This window comes from Myxine glutinosa, chromosome 12 (assembly GCF_964187855.1).
Source record: "Myxine glutinosa chromosome 12, kmMyxGlut1.1, whole genome shotgun sequence".
NCBI lineage: Eukaryota > Metazoa > Chordata > Myxini > Myxiniformes > Myxinidae > Myxine > Myxine glutinosa.
The window spans coordinates 104,570,986-104,590,584 of NC_136272.1; positions in this window are offsets into that span (position 1 = coordinate 104,570,986).

Sequence of the window (19,599 nt, forward strand, 5' to 3'; positions counted from 1 at the left end):
CGATGATCCAAACAGCACAACGAACGTCGGGGATGGTTTCACCATTGTTCCGTCAAGAAAGAGAAAGACCCTTCCCGACGGTCATTTAACTCAGAAAAAGGCAGCATTTAACAATAAGCAACCTGTCGGTAACACCCCCCCAGTCGTGACCGATGCCACTCTACAAGGCTTACCTGGGACAAACCCTGTACCTACAGCCAACAAGTTCGGCCCCCTTTCATGTGAGGACATAGACGTTCCACATGCAGGGACTGGTTTACCTGTTAACAAATCAAATGGAATCGTCTCACCTGTTACGGACTCGGCTATTGGAAAGTCCTCTGATGATTTTGCTGAGACCACTGGTGATGAACCTGCTGAGACCACTGGTGATGAACCTGTCGAGACCATGGATGATGAACCTGCTGAGACCATTGGTGATGAACCTGCCGAGACCACTGGTGATGAACCTGCCGAGACCACTGGTGATGAACCTGCTGAGACCATTGGTGATGAACCTGCCGAGGCCACTGGTGATGAACTTGCTGTCACTTTGGAAAATGTTAATCCTGAGCATGATGATGCTGAATTCCCGCCAGCAGAAAATAGCGAAACTGTCCCAGTTACTGCTCTCACTTCATCACCGGGTGAAGCTGGAATCGCAGGAATCAATATCTTGCAAGAGACTCCTATTCTGCTAGATACCGCCACACCATCGGAGGTTGTTGCAGTCGGGGGAAGCAACATCGCTGCATCTGCTGATGCTGTTTCTGTTTCACAAAATCCACAGATTATTGCTGTTATTCCTCAAAGCAATGTTCCCACGGTGGGAGAGCACACAGATGTTACAACTAGTGCAGGTCCGTGTGCCAATATTGATGACAGCAGCGACATGCAGGATTATACAAGCTTGTGTGATTCGGAAATTAAAACTGACTCCGACGAATCTGACCTGGAGGAAGCAAACAGCCAGGTGGAAGCAATGGAGAAACCTCCCAGTCTCGGTCCTACTTCCCCTGAACAAATACGACTTTTCTTGCAAAATACGTACAGGAAACGCAGTATAAACCTAACAGAATACTTTCCCGATTTACCGTCCTTCCTTGAGTGTGCTCAGGCTATTATACGCAGGCCTGACTTATTCAACTTTCCTCAGACACATTGTCACCGTTTAAGAAAATTGATCGCCAAGACGAAAAAGACTCTAAGTTAATTCATGGTGAGTTTCAAGATTGGAACAGTAAATGTCAATGGTGGTGGAAGTTCACTCCGCCAGATCCAGATCAAGCAGCTGATAAACGCAAACGGTCTCGACATAGCGTTGTTGCAGGAGACCCACGCTGTCAGATCTGTTCAGGCCCAGTGGCGGCTCATTATGGATAAGGAGTGTTTCTTTAGTAACAGCTCCTCGTCTAAGGCAGGAATCATGTTTGTCTTAGGGAAACATTTCCAACCATCCTCGCTTCAATTTGCGAATATCATTGATGGCCATCTTGCCTCTGTGACCTTCTATCTCAATCAGGTCAAGTTTACAATCCTTAATGTGTATGCTCCAAGCAAAAATGGTGAGCGGATCTCCTTCTTTGCTGAACTGAGAAAGTTCCTCCAAACACTGGATCTGCAGACTTGTCTAATTATTGGTGGCGATTTTAACTGTACTGTTAATGCCTCATGCGACCGAAACGGGCCGGAACCTCAACCATGTACCGCAAAACTCTTTGCAAATATCATCGCAAAATATAATCTCCATGATGTCTGGCGCTTGCAACACCCTTCCGAACAATCCTACACATGGTGTCGTTGTTCCAACAACCACATCTCACTTGCGAGGCTTGATCGCATTTATGTAAATTCTCACCTGTTACATGGAGTTTGCAAATCTGACATCGTGCCTTCCGGTTTCTCCGATCACTTCCTAGCTCGAACATTCGTTCAACTCTCGAAACCGTGTCCAGGGAGTTCTCACTGGAAGTTCAACAATAGTTTAATAGAAGACTTCAACTTTATTCAGGCTTTTGAATCTTTCTGGACAGATCTCTTGGAACGGAAGCTAAGCTGTTCTGTTAACCCACTGGTGTGGTGGGATCTAGTAAAAACCCAAATCAAAGGCTTCTGCCAACAATACCAGAGCTTCTCAAAAAGGGCTGATTATGAAGCAAGGAAATTATTGCAATCAGAGATTTTACATCTTCAGAGGGTCACAGGACAAAATAATAATGTGCAAAGAGCCTTAACCGAAAAACAGTCTTTATTGAAAGAAATAACTGAGAGGAATGCACGTGGTGCCCTAGTTCGGATGAGGGTGCAGCACCTTAACGAGACAGACATACCAACTAAGTACTTTTTTTCCTTAGAGAAACGCCTCCCGAACAAACAGCTCTCTCAACTGCGTTTGGCAGACTCATCCATCACTTTCAACCAATCAGTTATCAAACTTTTCACAAAGGAATATTTCTCGAAAATATACTCGATGGAGCAAATAAATCCTGTCAGTGTCGCCTCTATCTCCGTAGGGCTGCCAGTGTTGTGTGAGGGTGGACGTTCCTACCTGGAGGGGCCCATTACCTTGGATGAACTTGGCACCGCTCTGCACAGCCTTGCTGTTGGGAAAGCGCCTGGATTGGACGGACTTACAACTGAATTTTATAAGAAATTCTGGCATCTACTGGGTCCCGAACTCCTCAACACCTTGAACGCAAGCTGCCAGCTTGGAGAGCTCCCTCAGAGTTGCCGACGGGCTATTCTCACCCTCATTCCAAAGAAAGGAGACTTGCTCTATATTAAAAACTGGCGCCCAATCTCTTTGCTATGCACAGACTATAAAGTATTCTCAAAAGCCCTGGCATCGCGACTCACTCCTCATCTCTCCTCATTGTTGAAAGAAGACCAATGCTATTGTGTACCCAAGCGCTCCATCTATGACAACATCTCCCTCGTAAGAGACATGATTGAACTGTGCAAAGAAAACCCCACAGATTTGGGACTTCTTCTCCTTGATCAGGAGAAGGCCTTTGACCGCGTCGATCATCGGTACCTCTTCAAAGTGCTTGAACGGTTTGGACTTGGTCCGACCTTCATTTCTTACATTAAGATACTGTATAACAATATCTCTAGTGTGCTTAAGATAAACAATGGACTTGTTACACCCTTGCCTGTCAACAGGGGAATTCGACAAGGTTGCCCCCTCTCTGGCTTGCTCTATGCTCTCTCCATCGAACCCTTACTGGGTTATTTGCGTGCTAGACTAACCGGGGTTGGGTTTTCTCATCTTGAACGGCCCATTAAGGTGCTGGCATATGCTGATGATGTGTGTGTCTTTGTGCGGAACCTCAATGACATTAACGTTGTCCGTTATTGTCTATCCGTGTTTGAAAAGGCTTCTTCAGCCAAAGTGAATTGGGAGAAAACGAGCGCCATTTGGCTTGGTCCGTCATGTCACTCGGCACCCAAACTTCCTGCTCCTCTTGCATGGGCCACTGATGGCGTGAAATACCTTAGAGTGTTCTTGGGTAATGACGCCACCGTAGCAAAGAATTGGGCTGGTCTGTTGGATCTTGTTGAAGGAAAACTGCAAAAATGGAGAAATCTGATAACACAACTGTCTTATCGTGGAAGGGTCTTGGTGATCAACAGTTTGGTGGCCTCTACCCTATGGCACAGGTTCTTTGTGCTGCACCCTCCAGTAGTGTTGCTTCAACAGCTCCAGAAGTGCTTTATGTCTTTCTTCTGGGATGGAAAGCACTGGTTGCGACCCGAGGTCCTCAGCTTGCCACTGACCGATGAAGGCCAAGGCCTGGTTGACATAAAGAGCCGGTTAATGGCCTTTCGACTTTCGGTTGCTCTACGCATGCTGTACATGCACCCCTCTCCACCTTGGGTCGACGTCGCTCGTCGCCTTTTGCAGCAGGCGGGGAGACTAGGCTATGACCACGCTATATTCTTGATGGATCTCTCGCATCTTGATATGTCTCCCCTCTCCAGGTTTTATCAAAGTGTACTAAACGCATGGCGAACTCTAACGACAACAAGAGCTACGCATTCGTACACAAAGCAAATGTTCTTGATGGAACCTTTGTTTTACAATTCAATTTTCCATGATATGCCTGCTGATAGGTGTCTCGTTCAATGCTTTGTCGCGAAGAACATAAAATCGGTCGCCGATCTTTTAAGCCCAAATGGCAGTTGGATTGGAGCTGATGCATTGGCAAGCCTGGTTGGCGTGCGATCCTCCAGAGTTGTGGCACGTATGCTACGCTGTGTGCTTCATACCTATGTACAGCTTGCACCTAACTGGGAGCAAGTCCAAGCAGACAACGAACAAGGTGCTTCTCCTGCTACCTTTCCTGAACTTATTTGCAAGTTTTCTCTTGCCAACTCTCCTCCGTGTACCCCCTTTAGCATAGGATTCATTGGGTTTCCTAAACAAAAAGACCTCTATTTGGGTTGCGTAAGTTTCCTTTTGCAAGGGCAAATGACACAGCGGAGGGTTCGATGGAGAGACCTCTTACCTTGTTCCCCCCCATATTTTCCTAATTGGAAAGGATTCTATCATCCTCCTGTGCCGCCACGACATGGTGACCTCCAATGGAGACTTGCACACTGGATCCTCCCCTCTAACCACTTGCTGCACCGCTTCTCAAGTCTCCTAGCAGATGAATGTCCCTTTTGTAAAAGGCCTGAAAACCTCTTTCATATTTATGTTGAATGTCAACGGTTGGCTCCTTTATTTATCTTTCTTAAGAATTGTTTTGGCAGGATTGGCTTGGTTTTCAACACTTGTGTTTTCATTTATGGCTTAGACATCTCACACAAGAATATGAATGATGTGTTAGGTAATTTCCTGCTTGCACAGGCAAAAATGGCAGTGTATAAATCAAGAAAAAGAAAAGTTGATGATCTTGGAGCTAATGAGGAAAATGCCTTGTTCTTGTTTAAAAATCTTGTGACGAGCCGTGTAAAGTTAGACTTTGCCTTTTTCTCCATAACAGGAAGGCTGCCACAGTTTGAGACCAAATGGTGTGTGAATGAAGTCATTTGTAAAATCCTGGAGAAACGTTTATTGTTTTGTGAAATGTTTTGTGCATAATTTTACTGTATTAATATTTTTTGTTTGTTTCTCTGCTTGAAATGAGAATGTGACCCCTATTTGGGGGTTTTCTTTTTCTATTTTTATAATAAAAAGATACAAAAGTCTCTCTCTCACTCTCTCTCTCTCTCCCTCTCTCTCTCTCTCTCTCTCTCTCTCTCTCTCTCGTCGTGCGTGGGTGTGGCAATCACGGCTGCTGTGTGTGAGGAGCTGTGCTGTGTTGGCGTCTTTCCCATCCTCCATTTCACTCCATTTGTGTCCTTGTACGTGTTTGTGAAGTTTTCCCCGTGTTTCCTTTCTTTGTTGAGACAGGAGAGAGAAAGAGAGCGCACATGGTAAGTGATTAGCAGGCCTGTTCAGGACCCTCTGGTTTGGGCCTGCTCTTCCATTTGCCGTGTTTATACGTTTAGCCTTTTCTTGGCTAAATACTTCACCCATATTATTACTTTTCCTTTTCCTCCACTTGCTAGTTTTGCTTGTGGCAGGTTTGTTTTTGTTTTTTCAATTTACTTCATTTGTTAATTTTACACTATGGCAAACGTACGTTTGCACAATAGTGTGTACGAGGCACTTACTCCAAAGAACGGGGTCATAGTTTGTCCGCCGGACGGAGTTAGTGTTGACGACGTTGTAAAGGGTTTCGGAGAACAAATTGGGCTCGAAAACATTCTCGCAGCGTCGAAAATGAATCAACGTGTCGTGCTCTTCCTGTCCGAAGAGCGATACCTTGCTCAGACAGTCGAAACCGGCTTGTCTGTCGCACCGGATCTTTTTCTTACTGTGTGTCCTTTGGACACACCTGCCGTCAAAATTATTATTTCGAATTTACCACCTTTTTTTAAAAGCGAGGAGATTACCTGTGCTTTAAACCGTTTTGGGACGGTCGTGTCACGGATCTCAATGATCCCCTTACGTTTGCGTTCTGGCGCTTCGGTTAGACACATCATGTCTTTCCGGCGTCACTGTTATATTGTTTTAAAGAACAATGCACAATCGCTTAGTGCTGCTGTGACTTTGAAGCACAAAGATCGCAGCTACCAAATTTACATCGCTACTGAGGCAATGACGTGCTTCATTTGTGGCGAGCACGGACATTTAAAGAACGCTTGTCCGAAACCAAATATTCCCGGTGACGAATCTCGTGTGGAATCTAACCGGGAATCTCAACACCTGGAACCCAAACCAAGCACCAGTGGTACATCTAGAGTCGCGGAGCCCAAGCCAGACACGAGTGGCACATCTAGAGCGGAGTGTACAGACGCCTCCCATAATCAGCCCCGCAGTGCGAGTGCAGAACTAAAGGGACCTCAAGCGGATGACGAGGGTTTTATCACCGTTCAATCTCGGAGAAACAAGCGCCCAAACGTCAATGGTCACGATGTAACGGTGAGCGTTCCGAAAAAACTGGCGGCGTCGGGCAAACTAAATGGCTCCCATTTGGAAGCAGCTGCCCCGTTTGCTGCCGTGGAAACGGAAAACAGATTTGCCGTGTTAGCTACGGAGGATAATAATAACGCTCCTGATAACGAGCAAGACAAACACGAGCACGAACAAGAAGGTGGTGTCGTGCCCCAAGAGGTACAAGGAGGTGATGTTGTGCCCCAAGAGGTACAAGGAGGTAGTGTCATGCCCAAAGACGTACAAGGAGGTAGTGTTGTGCCCCAAGAGGTACAAGGAGGTAGCGTCGTGTTCCAAGAGGTAGCTGTGACTACCCCTGTGGTTGCCGATACTACAACCATGGACGTCAGCAATGAACCTGTTTTGGTCCCTCTCCCTGCTAAGGGTGAAGTGTCTGAGATGTCTGCGCCACAGACAACCCCGTACATGATGGAAGCAGAGAGTGTATGTTCTGTTTCGGAAATAGTTTTTCCCCTCCTGGCAGAAATGGAAATACCTGCTCCACCGGGGGAGCACGGTACTAATGTAGATCCCCAATTAAACTACGACTCTGATGGCGCGTCGTCGCTTGCCTCTGGTGGTAGCACCGAGGTCTGGAATGATCCAGGCTTATCCCAGGAACCGGAGAGTGGTCCGACTGTGCCCCCCCCAGGAGATCCTAAAGTTTTTACATCACACCTTCCGTAAGAGAAATGTTAAAATTCAGGATTCCTTCCCTGATCTGCACAGTTTTATCATCTCCGCAAAGCGACTGCTCCTTCAGTCCGAGCAGTTTGGTTTGACTGAACCACAAATGTTTCGTCTCAGGAAATGGGTTCTGAAAGCAAGGAAGCACCTGCAGGCATATCATGACCCAATTGACTGATACCCTTCCCCAAATTCCACACTATGGCTTTTTCTATAGCCACTTTAAACATAAACGGAGGACGCTCGTATTTACGAAAAGCTGAAGTTAAGGAGCTTGTTTTGCAGAACCACATCGATATCTTACTCTTACAAGAAACCAGATGTAGTTCCTCCTGTATGAGTGAATGGGAAAGAATAATGAAAGGAAGGTGGTTCTTCAGTAGCTTAGAGTGTCCTCGGGCTGGGGTAGCCATCTATTTGCATCCTTCTCTCTGTAATCTCATTGTTGATTTTAATGAAATAATTAAAGGGTACTTAATCTCTCTCACTTTCACCCTTAATGGTTTTAAACACACAATAGTGAACGTCTATGCACCCAGTGACAGCACGGATAGAATTGCTTTTTACACACAGTTAGAAACCTCCCTTGCACATTTTGATTTTGATGGATTTGTTTGTTTAGGAGGGGATTTTAACTGTACGATGGACTCTACCATTGATCGCAATGGGAATGAGCCTCATCCAGCAAGTATTGTGCCTCTGACTAGGACTTTGACAACCTTCTCCCTTGTTGACATCTGGAGAACTCGAAATCCATCCACACGCCAGTATACATGGTGTCGGTGTTTAAATGGCCGTCTGTCCCTCGCAAGGTTAGACCGGTTTTATATTAATAGTGATTTTTTAAATATTGTGACCCATACTGCTATTGTCCCGAGTGGTTTCTCAGATCACCACATGGTTGTGTTTCGCACTTTCTCCCCGATTTGTAATCGTGGTGCTGTCTATTGGACATTCAATGTTAGTCTTCTGGAAGACAAATGTTTTATTGATGCTTTTAAAATCTTCTGGGAGACCTTACTCCTGCGGAAAGCTTCCTTCCCTCTCCTCGGACAGTGGTGGGACAATGCAAAAGTCCAGATAAAAATGTTTTGCCAGCAGTACGGGTCCTTTCATACCAAGAATGATGTTGCTCTTCAATCCCTGCTTACCAAGGAGATTTTAACTTTACAATCTAACCTCTCAGCTTCTCATGCTGAACGGACTAATCTTTTGTTGGCTAAGAAAAAGGCCGTTCTTGCTGAATTGTGTGTAAAGCGAGCGAGAGGAGCTTTGGTCCGGCTCCGAATGGAAAATTTGTGTTTTCTCGATACCTCTTCCAAGTTCTTCTTTGGATTGGAAACCCGAACCAAACGAAGCCAGCAACTAACCTCGCTTCGGACAAAAGAAGGGAGAGTGACATATGATCAAAAATGTATCAGAGGTTCCGCCAAGGAATATTTCTCTGACTTGTACCGTGCCAAGAACATTGATCATGGAATGATTGACTCTCTGGTTACCTCTTTGCCCACCTTGTCCGAAATGGCACGCCAACAGTTGGATGTGGAAGTTACTTCGGAGAACTTTTTTCCGCATTGCAAACTTTACCCACTGGCAAGGCATCAGGCTTAGATGGGATCCCAATGGAACTCTACCGGGCCTTCTGGAACCTTTTGGGTCCTGAACTACTTGGTCTTTTAAACGACAGCTTGCGATCTGGCTCGCTACCCCTCAGTTGTCGCAGGGCTGTACTTGCCCTCATTCCCAAGAAAGGAGACCTTCAGAACTTGAAAAACTGGCGTCCAATCTCGTTACTTTGTACTGACTATAAAATATTTGCCAAAGCTCTTGCAAACCGCCTCAAGCTGGTGATTGGGGAGATTGTACACCCCGACCAATCCTACTGCATTCCCAAAAGGACTATACATGATAGTATTTTTATCGTTCGTGACATTATCGATATTTGTACCATTGAACAAAGGAATGTTGGTTTGGTTTTCCTCGACCAGGAAAAAGCTTTTGATGCAATTGATCATTTTTATCTCTTTTCTGTTTTACGTGGCTTTGGTATCGGGGAATTCTTTATCTCTTACACTAAATTATTGTATAATAATACTTTTAGCTTGTTAAAAGTAAATAATATTTTATGCCAGCCATTCTCTGTTTGTAGAGGAATTCGCCAAGGGTGCCCCTTGTCTGGTCTTTTGTACTCCCTTTCAGTTGAGCCTCTGCTTATTCGATTGCGTGCGCGCCTTCTTGGTTTCGCCCCCCTTCCAGCAGTAAACCCAGTCAAGACAATTGCCTACGCAGATGACCTGTGCGTAATTGTTCGCTCTGATGAAGATGTTTCTTCCTTGGTTCATTGTGTCCAGGAGTTTAGCTCAGCAAGCTCTGCAAAAATCAACTGGCTCAAGAGCAATGCTCTCTACTTGGGTCCGCCAAGTGACGCCCCTCCTCCAACCTTGCCCGGCCAGCTTGTGTGGGCACGAGACGGGATACACTATCTCGGGGTCTCTCTTGGCACTCCGGACTTCGTCTCGAAGAACTGGGAAACACTTATAACTAAAACTGAGCAGCGGCTTCTAAAATGGAAAGGTTTACTGAATCAGCTCTCTTATCGGGGTCGCACCCTGATAATAAACAATCTTGCGGCATCCATGCTGTGGCATAAGCTTAAGGCACTACAAGCCCCAGCTTTTATTCTCAAAAAACTCTCAAGTGTTTTCATTGACTTTTTGGGGGGGGGGGGGGAAGCACTGGCTCCGGTCAGGCGTGCTAAGCCTGCCCGTTGCTGAAGGTGGACAGGGGTTGGTCGATGTCAACAGTAAGGTGATGGCTTTTCGCCTCCTCTCACTACGCCGGCTCTTGTACACGGATGTCCCGTGGAAAGCTTTTGCTCACTGCCTACTTAGGCAAGCCGGGAAACTTGGTTTTGACCAGCAACTCTTTCTCATCAACATCAAGAACATTGACTTAACTTTGGTCCCCCTATTCTACAGGAGCATGCTGGAAGCATGGCAGGCGATTCAATTTCAGCGTGATGCATGTGATTATTCCCTCCCAATGTTTTTAAATGAGCCAGTCTTTTTAAACCCAGTTTTTAAAAATGGGTCTGTAGTGACCGATCTTTTATGCAAAAATTCATTGATATTGATTGCACTAAGGTCAAAAACTTTCGAGACCCTTTTCTCCATAAATGGAAGTCAGCAGCTGACGTTGCTGTGGCTACTGGTGTTCGTTCTATCAGAGTCATTGGGAGGATCTTCTCTCTGATTTTACGCCTTTTTAAACAAACCGGGCTAAAATGGGACCCACTGGTGGAAGCTAACCCCTCTTTGTCACAATGCCCCTTTCCAAAACTTTTAATCTCTTTCCAAGGTCTTATTCCTTTTAATACAATGGAGAAATCCTCTGTTTATTCCATGTGTGTTGGAATTCTTGTTCCCTGTAAACCGACAGAACCTCAAACACACTGGAGACCTCTGCTCCAAATTGGCGCTGCCGCAACAATCAAATGGCTCACCATGTATAGGGCACCCATTGTCAAACGCACTGGGGACCTGCAATGGTGACTGGCACATTATATTTTATCTTCAAACGTTTTATCTCACCGCATATGCCCTGACAACTCGGAAATGTGTCCCTTCTGTGATGTCCCTGAAACTGTTTTTCATGCTTTTATTGAATGTACGAGGTTGGCTCCTCTTTTTTCAGTTTTATCACGTGTGATTGAAGGGCTAGGCTTGGTTTTCACACATTGTGTTTTTATATTTGGCTTTAATTTTTCTTACCGGTGTAAAGAAGAATGTATTTTAGCCAACTATCTGTTTGCGGAGGCAAAACTTGCTATTTATTTATCAAGAAAGCACAAAATGCAAACTATTCGTGCACCACTTTTATCTGATGATGATGTTTTTATGATTTTCAAAGGTCTAGTTACGTCTCGTTTACATCTGGAGCTTGAATTCATTGAATGTACGCTCTTCTCACAGCGATGGTGCGTGAAGGAATCCCTTTGCAGCTTGGTTGATGGTGTCCTCCAAGTTCATTTGTAAATTCTAGTCCTTGCCCTCATGTAACCCCCATCCTTATTTATATGAAATGTGTCGTATAACTTTTCATCATGTACACTGACTTCCCAGTAATAAAGAGGAACGAAATGTCTCTCTCTCTCTCTCTCTCTCTCTCTCTCTCTCTCTCTCTCTCTCTCTCTCTCTCTCTCTCTCTCACTCTCTCTCACTCTCTCCCTCTCTCTCTCACTCTCTCTCTCTCTCTCTCTCACTCTCACTCTCTCTTTATCGCGCTCTCTCTCTCTCTCTCTCTCTCTCTCTGTCTCACTCTCTCTTTATCGCGCTCTCTCTCTCTCTCTCTTTATCGCGCTCTCTCTCTGTCTCACTCTCTCTGTATCTCTCTCTCTCTCTCTCTCTCTCGCTCTCTCTCTCTAACACTGTCTTGGCGTCAGTTTCGCCACTCAGTTCCCAAAACTTCTTCCATGCACATCTCACTCCAGCAACCGTTGCCGAGTCTGATCCACCTTCTCCATTCAGCATGTCTCCGAGGTAGCAAAATGTTTTCACACCTTCCAGCTTCACGCCGTCTCCAAGATCCAACTCAACATTTCCTCCATCTGCAGCTCCCTCTGTGCACACCTTACTCTTAAATGTAGCTGCCACATTGGTTAATGACCCTCTCAAACCACTACATTTTTGATGAACCCACTCAGCGCACATTGTACATTGAATGCAATTCACTCCGATACCCTTCCTACACACAGCACATGGCCACTTCCCAGTTCTTTCCACCTCACCACATGCTTTACCACTTGCCATCACCTTCATCTTTCTGATATTCACCTTCAGACCTTTTGTCTCCATACATTCCTTCAACTTGTTCATCTTCTCCTTCAGTCCATCCATACTTTCTGCAAACAACACCAGATCATCTACAGACAACAACTCACATGGTAAACCCTCCTTTACGTTCCGAGCCAGCAACTCCATCACAGCTACAAATATTAGTGGACTTAGTACCGACCCCTGATGCACTCCCACCTTCACCTCAAACTCACCACTGTTCCCGTCCTTCGTCCTTACAGCTGTGCGCGCTCTTTCGTACATTGCCATCAATGTACGAAATGCCATCAATGGACGAAGTGAAGGGAACCTTCAATGCAGCAGAAATTTTTTTGTAGTCTTCCCCAGATCTGTGCCTCGACACAATCCTGTCTCTGAGCTCTGCAGGCAGTTCCTTCGACCTCATGGCTTGGTTTTTGCTCTGATATGCATTGTCAGTTGTGAGACCTTATATAGACAGGTGTGTGCCTTTCCAAATCATGTCCAATCAATTGAATTTACCACAGGTGGACTCCAATCAAGGTGTAGAAACATCTCAAAGATGATCAAGAGAAATGGGAGGCACCTGAGCTAAATTTCAAGTGTCATAGCAAAGGGTATGAATACTTATGTCAATGTGATATTTCAGTTTTTTCTTTTTCATAAATTTGCAAAACTTTCTAAAATCCTGTTTTCTCTTTGTCATTATGGGGTATTGAGTGTAGATTGATGAGGGAAAAAATGAATTTAAACGATTTCAGCATAAGGCTGCAACATAACAAAATGTGAAAAAAGTGAAGGGGTCTGAATACTTTCTGAATGCACTGTATATCTCTATATCTCCATTTATATATCTCGCTATATCTCTATCTATATCTCCATCTACATCTCTATTGATATCTATATCTATATCCATATCTACATCTCTATTGATATCTCTCGCTATATCTCCATTTATATCTCTATTATATCTCTCGCTATATCTCTCACTATATCTCTATTTATATCTCTATCAATATCTCTAGCTATATCTTTCGCTATATCTCAATCTATATCCCGATCTATATCTATATATAAATCTCTATTTATATCTCCATCTCTTTCTCCATCGATATCTCTATCGATATCTCTATTTATATCTCTATTTATATCTATTTATATCTGCATTTATATCTGTATTTATATCTCTATCTATATCTCTATTTATATCTCTATCAATATCTGTAGCTATATCACTATATATATCTCAATCTATATCCTGATCGATATCTCTTTCTATATCTCTGTTTATACACTACCAGTCAAAAGTTTTAGAACACCTCAATTTTTCCAGTTTTTATTGAAATTTACACAGTTTAATGTCCAGTGAATAACCTGAAATGGTACAAAGGTGAGCAGTAAACTGCTCGAGGTTAAAAAAAGTTTAGGTCAGCAAAAACGGGGGAATAATGTAAATTGCACAGTTATATTGGAAAAAAAAGGCCTTCTTCAGGGAACAAGTAATGGGTTAACAACCTACAGCTGTTCTGCAGCAATGTAAGTAAATTAAGCCTTGAAAGTTGATGCAAACAATTCCTACAGGTGTCCCAACCTCTGCTGATTACTTGATTACAAACCCCCTGTCTGTATAAAAGCAGTATTGGAACAGACTGTTATTACACCCTCTGAAGCATTATTTGGACAATATTGCACTGCAGGAAGTAGTATGTTGGAAACTGGAGGAAACTCTGACAGGAAGAGGTCTGGCAGACCCAAAGCCACAACAGAATCAGACGACAAGTTTCTGAGAGTCAACAGCTTGCGTGATAGGCGGCTCACAGGACAACAGCTTCAAGCACAGCTTAACACTGGTCGAAGTAAGCAAGTCTCAGTTTCAACTGTGAAGAGAAGACTTCGAGCTGCAGGTTTGACAGGTCGAGTGGCAGTAAGAAAGCCATTGCTAAGATGGAAAAATAAGAAAAAGAGGCTTGCCTGGGCCATGAAGCACCGCCAGTGGACTACTGAAAACTGGAAGAAGGTCTTATGGACCGAGGAATCAAAATTTGAAATCTTTGGTTCTTCACGCAGGGTTTTTATATGCCGTCGAGTAGGTGAAAGGATGGTTCCTCAGTGTGTGACACCAACTGTCAAACATGGAGGAGGATGCGTGATGGTCTGGGGCTCTTTTGCTGGATCCAGAGTCGGCGACTTGCACAGAGTGACTGGCACCCTGAACCAAAAGGGCTACCACAGCATTTTGCAGTGCCATGCAATACCCTCTGGTATACGCCTAGTTGGTCAGGGGTTTATCCTACAGCAAGATAATGACCCTAAACACACCTCCAGGCTATGTCAAAACTACCTTCGAGGAAAAGAACAAGACGGTAGGCTTCAAATCATGGAATGGCCAGCACAGTCTCCAGACTTAAACCCCATCGAGCTGGTTTGGGATTAACTGGACAGAAGGGTGAAAGCAAAGCAACCTACAAGTGCAACACATTTGTGGGAACTTCTGCAACAGTGTTGGGAAGAACTTCCCGAACAATATTTGATTTCCATTGTAGAAAGAATGCCATGAGTGTGTTCGGCGGTTATATCTGCAAAAGGTGGCTACTTTGCTGAGTCAAAATTTTAAATTAAATTTTGTTGAACAAAATGATTCTATGATTTCTTTTTTATCTCCAATTGTTTATTTGTTCTATGCTTAATTTCAGAGTACATTGAGACATTAAACTGTGTAAATGTCAATAAAAACTGGAAAAATTGAGGTGTTCTAAAACTCTTGACCGGTAGTGTATCTCTCGCTATATCTCTATTTATATCTCTCGCTATATCTATATCTCTAATTATATCTCTATCTATATCTCCATTTATATCTCTATTTATATCTCTATCCACATCTATTTATATCAATATAAATCTATCTATATCTCTATCTATATCTCCCACTATATCTCTATATATTTCTCTATCTATATCTCTATTTATACACTCCATGGCCAAAAGTATGTGGACACCCCTTCTAATTAGTGGGATCGACTGTTTCAGCCACACCCATTGCTGACAGGTATATATATTTAAGCACACAGCCATGCAATCTCCATATACAAACATGGGCAGTAGAATGGGCTGTACTGAAGAGATCAGTGACTTTCAACGTGGCACAGTCATAGGATGCCACCTTTCCAACAAGTCAGTTCGTCAAATTTCTGCCCTGCTAGAGTTGCCCCGGTCAACCATGAGTGCTGTTATTGTGAAGTGGAAATGTCTAGGAGCAACAACAGCTCAGCCGCGAAGTGGTAAGCCACACAAGCTCACAGAACGGGACCGCCAAGTGCTGAAGCACGTAGCGCGTAAAAATTGTCTGTCCTCCGTTTCAACACTCACGACCGAGTTCCAAACTGCTTCTGGAAGCAACGTCAGCACAATAACTGTTCCTCGGGAGCTTCATGAAATGGGTTTCCATGGCCGAGCAGCCACACACAAGCCTAAGATCACCATGCGCAATGTCAAGCGTCAGCTGGAGTGGTGTAAAGCTCGCTGCAATTGAACTATGGAGCAGTAGAAACGCGTTCTCTGGAATGATGAATCACACTTCACCATCTGGCAGTCGGACGGACAAATCTGGGTTTGGTTGATTCTCCAGGAGAATGCTACCTGCCCGAATGCATAGTTGCGATTGTAAAGTTTGGTGGAGGAGGAATAATGGTCTGGGGCTGTTTTTCATGCTTCGGGCTAGGCCCCTTAGTTCCAGTGAAGGGAAATTTTAATGCCACAGCACACGATGACATTCTAAACGATTGTGTGCTTCCAACTTTGTGGCAACAGTTTGGGGAAGGCCCTTTCCTGTTTCAGCGTGACAATGCCCTCGTGCACAAAGCGAAGTCCATACAGAAATGGTTTGTCGAGATGTGGAAAAACTTGACTGGCCTGCACAGAGCCCTGACCTCAACCCCATCAAACACCTTTGGGATGAATTGGAACGCTGACTGCGAGCTAGGCCTAATTGCCCAACATCAATGCCCGACCTCTCCAATGCTCTTGTGGCGGATTGGAAGCAAATCCCCACAGCAAAGTTCCAACATCTAGTCTAGTGGAAGGCCTTCCCAGAAGAGTGGAAGCTGTTATAGCAGCAAAGGTGGGGACCAACTCCATATCAATGCCCATGATTTTGTGAATGAGACGTTCGGCGAGTTCGACGAGCACATACATGAACATACAGGTGTGATGGCCGGGTGTCCACATACTTTTGGCCATGTAGCGTACATACATACATACATACATATATGCATATAGTTGCTCCATTATACATTTTTACAGGTTGGCCGGCCAGGTCACGAGTGGCCTCTTAGACCTATTTCCTGACCTTTGACCCTGAAGCCAACATGCCATCGATAACTCTGCCGTATGACATGTCACGAAGCAACTATGGACGCCATCTGAGACGATCAATTTAGGCAGGGTCCTTGCATGCAATTGCCGTGTTACCTTACCGGCAAATTGATCCCTTCAGATAGGGAACCGTGCTCTCGATGCCGCACTCCTATTCACATCAAGTATGGCTGAGCGGAACCGTAAGTGGGACGTCGGCTAGTCTGACTACAGCGGATCAGCGGGGCTCCCATCCACTATTTACACACGAGTGTCTAACCAATGAAGATAGAGGCACTCGGGCAGGTTGGAAATGAACGGTGATGTTAAACAAATAGCACGTACAGTATTTACAAGCAGCGCAGTGTCACACAAGAAAGTTTTACCCTTATACATGTAAGCCCTTTTAGCTCTTTCACGAGCCTCGATTCAGTATACAAAAAAAAGAAGAAAAAAAAAGCCCCCTCGACAATCTTTATTTAAAAAATACAGACAATCCTTGTCATAAAACACCTTATTCACTCCGGGATGTTAAACAAACAAGAGTAATAGACAGAGATAAAGAAGGCAGAGTAATATACAAACAAGGGTAATACCCCGCCCCAGCCCTCTCCCTTCCACAGATCTCCCGATGTTCCTGTTCTCTGTTGTGGTTGTGCTTCCCTTTCTTTCCCCTTATTGTCTCCCGCTCCCTTTATTATATGTTTTGTGTGTTATCTCTTACACAAGCCTTGACTTAGTATCCAAAAAGGTGGTGTAAAAGATGCTGCATCAATGGCGGTAAACTTCTGGAAAAAGTTTTTTTTTTTCTCCAACCTTTGAAATCTTTATTTTATTTCAATTGAATTATATACTTGAATATTGCAGAACACAAATCTCGTTTTTGGCACTTTCAAAAACCTTTCATTTAATAGTACTTGGACAAAAGATTACGGCATTTTATATCATCTCGACCAATCAAATTTGCTGCTCGCAGACCCCGCCCATGTGCGTTTTTCTCAAGACTGCTTGAGGTAAGGTGTTCTATAAACTCTAGTTTTTGCAGATGTTGATGTACGGTCATGGCTAAAAATATTAGCACCCTTGCACTTTTTTCAAATAATTCACAATTTCTTCCAGAAAATTGTTGTAATTAAAAAATATTTTGGTATCCACATATGTATTTCATTTAGTTTGCAGGGGAACAAACAAAAAAAGCTGAAAAGATTACTAAATCTTAGCTGATTCCACACAGAAATCCTAAAATGGCCCAGACTTTATTATTGGTACCTTTTAGTTTAGTGGGAAGAAAAGGGTATGGGAAGGCGGGGCAAGTTGAGCCAGTTTTTGTTCTTGGAATGGTAGGACTGAACTTACTGATGATCTTGCACAAATGAGTATCTTGCCTTCTAATTTAATCCTTGGGAAACATTTTGTAGCTAGTTCTTACTTTCTATCCCCACACTGAAAGTCACTGTGACCTTTGAAAAAACGGAGGCCAAATGGCTCAACTTGCCCCGCCTGAGGGGTAAGTTGATCCAACCTCTGGGGTAAGTTGTACCACATAGGGGTAAGTTGATCATTGCCCCAAATAAAGATAACTAAAGTAGAAAACCATTGTTTTGCCAGAAAAATATTTAATGTTGTAAAGTTCTACAACACTGAACGAAATGATTACCTTGTGTTCATGGTTATAGTAATCAGTTACGAACAAATTGAGTCACTCTCATAGAAAAACAAGATTGTCAACTGTGGTAAGAAAAGTCAACTCAATCCACCTGTCACAGTTTCAAGTCACAATTAAACAAAAAGTATCCCAAATAGTTGATCATTGCCCCAAATAAAGATAACTGAAGTACAAACATTGGTCTGCCTGAAAAATATATAATGTACTTGTTACAACACTGAACGAAATATTTACATGTACCTTGTGTTCATGGTTATAATTCAATGTGGCAGCTGGATTGAGTTGAAAACAGCTGCCACAGTTTTAAGTCACAATAAAACAAAAGTGTCCCAAATACACCCAGAAAGGCCAACAGTCAGACTGTGGCAATTAAGGCACAATATCTTGCTCATCAATACCAGCTTCATCATTTGGATCTGGAACTAAAACTAAAACATGTCAGAAATCAAGTCAATTAAGCTGCCAAACTGACAAGTCACAATTGAACACAAGCTGTCCAGAACAACGGGCAGAACTGCCAACGCACTTAGGCTGTGGCAGCTTACGCACGATGTCTTCCAGTTCAAATCCTGCTTCATCCTTTGGGTTTGGAACAAACACTGGGTTGTCAGATCCAACTTTTCCAGCAACCTTCTGCAGGAAGACACCTTCAAACTGAAATTCCTCTCCATTCAGTACATCAACCCGAGCAATGTAATGCACAAATCTTGATTTGCCAGCACATTTGACAACTACAAAGTCACCTTCAATGATATCCATATCACTGTCCACATCTGATTCGTCATCATACTCAACTTCTGAATCACCATCTGTCTCACTGGAACTAGGGGTTTCTGATCTTGGGGGACATGTCTTTTTCCCATTAGCTTTGAACAAGCATCTCTTTGATTTCTTGGCTGATGGCTTCCGTTTGCGATTTTCAGATAGGGCTGCAAGCTCCTGGCGTACTGGGGTGTCAGTCAGAATCTTTGTGCTGCCTTTTTTGCGACCAGCTTTCGTTTTCTTTCTTGCTGTTGCTTTCGGAAATGGGTGAACATCAGATGGTGATACGTATTATTATTATCTCCACCAACATGAGTTGGCAAGTTGAGCCAGACCCTGCGGGGCAAGTTGAGCCATGGCTCGATTTGCCCCGGAGGGTCTGCCTCAACTTACCCCAGTCTGAACTTTCTGAGATGTCTCCACATACACACATATTCTATGCATCCATCGTATTAAAGTCTATGACAAGAATGGAGACACATACCTGGACTAACAATTGTCATCTGATATCCATATTATATCGATGCTGCATATGGAAGAAACGTGAACCTGTTTTACACCTTTTTACTTTTATGGCTGAAAATTGGATTTTTCCCTCTGCAACACTGGTTTCTGTTTCAATTTAGAAAACAATATGGCAGAATTTGGAGTTATGCAATGCGGCATCTATAGATGGCGCCACCACAAAGTCTGACTCATTCATTCATAACTGGCTGGGAGGTGGTGGCTCAACTTACCCCTATGCTCAACTTGCCCCGCCTTCCCCTATCGTGCACCCCCCCGGAATTCAACTTCTAATCGACGTCTCTAGATCAGAAAAAATGCCTAGAAAACGATGAGCTATGTTAACAAATTGTAAA